The sequence below is a fragment of the Strongylocentrotus purpuratus genome, unplaced genomic scaffold (genome assembly GCF_000002235.5).
Source record: "Strongylocentrotus purpuratus isolate Spur 01 unplaced genomic scaffold, Spur_5.0 spur5_contig_813, whole genome shotgun sequence".
In the NCBI taxonomy this organism is placed as follows: Eukaryota; Metazoa; Echinodermata; class Echinoidea; order Camarodonta; family Strongylocentrotidae; genus Strongylocentrotus; species Strongylocentrotus purpuratus.
In genome coordinates, this window is record NW_022145517.1 from 51856 (window position 1) to 54675 (window position 2820).

Here is a 2820-nt window from a genome sequence, read left to right on the forward strand (position 1 = left end):
TTATCTCGTTTAGCATGCTAAAATCATTTGATGATAGTATTATGTTAGGCACGTGTCTGTGTCTGTTGCTTACAGTAAGACCAGACCTCAAAACATATTGAATAAATTTATGTAAAGGAGATATTTTCCCTCTTCAATATCCCCTTCTTTTCATCTTTAAGTGTGTGTTTCGTGGTGCAAATAAAGTTGATTCGCCTATACGTGCATATCCAGGGGCGCCGATCCGGGGGGGGGGGGGCTCAAAAAAGTATACCAAATATTGACTAAAGACTGCAACACACTTTTAGGCTCTCGCTCCCTCGTGTAATATCCTTCAAAATGTATAGGTAAATATCGCATTAATTCGTCCCCCGCCCCCGCCGGTCATGAAAAGAAATTGCCGCCCCTGTGAATATGCCTTCAGATGATAAATCAAATTGATATTTGGAGTAAATGTAATAAATGTAAAGACTGCTCACAAATTGTATTTGAAGACCGAAATAACTTTCAACAAAATACATAATTGTCTTGTAAAATATAGCAAGTGGCGTGTGGTGTCAACATAGATTTTCTCACTTTGGGTCCGAAGGAAAATAAAACCCGACTAATAAAATGTTTTCTCACGATCGTCCGCATTCTTCTATGAATCACCTATCTGCGCAGTTTTTTTTGTTTTTGTTTTTGTTAAAGATTTTTTTTAAAGTTATTTTCTCTCAAATCAAATACATATTGTACAAATGATAATATTATATAAGTATATGTATATGTGTAAGTATATGTTTAATAGTGTAAAATAATATCTGCTCCAAATGATACAAGCACTTACAAGTAAAAAGCAAAAACAACAACTACAACAACTACAACAACACACAAGTGATGATTTCTTATATGTTGCTATAAATGCAACCTACTTGCTCTTCATGCTGCAAAATAACGATTATAATATCGGAGATTATTAAGTAGTCTTATATAAATTATAACCCTCGTAATGACGATTGTAATTTGGAGTTGATGTTTCATAAAGTTTGCATTATTTTGATAGAACGATAGGCTTTTACTTATTATACAGAAGCATTTCATATCTTCTTACCTTCAAACTCGTGCATGTAAGACCCCAAATTATCTTACTAAAAATAACCTTTCTCAAAATCTACATTTCTAATTTTGTATTAAACTGCGTAGACTAACATAGTGAAGAATGCAATATAATATACAGCTTTATACAATTGGTTATTGGCTTTACTCCTGATAGGCTTATGAAGTATAACTCTAGCCACACTTATGGATGGTAGACCTGCACACACTTTGCAAGGTACTATTCACATGAGGTTAAAAACCCAGATCAGATCGAGCTTAATTTTTAGATGTCAACATCCCTCCTGCACCTGTCTCTGACCCGGTGTATACTGATGCTGTAAAGGTATTCACATTGTGTTTGATAAATAACGCGTTAAGTTTTTTTTTTCTTCATAAAGCAGCAGGGGTGCCAAATCACTGTACTAAACAAGGTGTTATCACACATATTCTCCTCCTAAATCGACCTGCTGGTAACAATTGGGCGGGAAAAGAAACACCTAAAAACAGAGAAAGAGAGAGAGAGAAAGAGAGAGAGAGAGAGAGAGAGAGAGAGAGAGAGAGAGGGGGGGACAGAGAGAGAGAGAGAGAGAGAGAGAGGGGAGAGTGACAGAGAGAGAGACAGAGAGAGACAGAGAAAGAGAGAGAGAGAGAGAGAGAGAGAGAGAAAGAGAGGGGGGGGGGGGGAGAGAGAGAGAGAGAGGAAAAAAAAAAGGGGGGGGGGTAATTATGATATTCATATACTATTCGAGATAATTTCTTCTTTAGAGTATTTTGTAAAAACTATACCTTACGTCATTCTCATCCATCCATAAATTAGGGGAGTTGTTTTTTGAATATTTTAAGCGACAATATAAATAAATACAGTTGTATGCCAATTTAAAGCAAACACATGATCATAATGTATAATAAGATTATCGTTACTGTGTGCAGCTATATTAAATCTATTATGCTTTGTTATTACATTGTAGGGGCCTACTTTGATTGTCATCTACTGCCATCGTGAAATACTTGTTTTACTCTGTTACTTCATATAAAAATTCAAAACCCATAATAAACATTTCTAATTTCATTATATATCATAATACTTTACTATTCACAATAATCTATTTATGTGTCTGAATTAATTAGGTGAGTTTCCGCGACAATGGCAGTAGGCCTACGCAAAACATTACTTTGGCCATATATTGTACTTTGAATAGAGTTGAATGTTTTTATTACGCTTCATTGATTCTTAATAATCAATTTTGGAAAATTGGATGTTATTTTCTACTAAATCCATCAAATGATAACAACGAAATATAGAACCACCTTTTAGGCATCCACTTCCAGGCGCGGATCCAGGATTTCTTAGGGGAGGGGGCCCAACTTTTTTTTTTTTTGCTCCCGAAAATTTGAAAAACGCGCCGGCCAAAAATTCGCTCAGTGGAGGGGAGGGGGGGGGGGGGGGGGGGGGGGGGGTAGTGAGCACATTTTTTTTTTTTTGATCCTCAAAAAAATTTCAATTTGCACCCCCCCCCCCCCCCCCCCCCCTTGAGCGCCAGGGGGGGGGGGGGCCCAACCCCCAAAAAAGGTAAAAATCACGTGATTTTACATGATTTTTTTCTCAAGGGGGGGGGGGCGGGCCCCCCGGCCCCCCCCCCCCCCCCCCCTGGATCCGCCACTGTCCACTTCTCAGGCCATGAGCAAACAAGGACATTATAAAGGCCATCCATATCCATACAGCTGCTTTTTCCTGGTACATTTTTAAAGCTACCGTAATACATA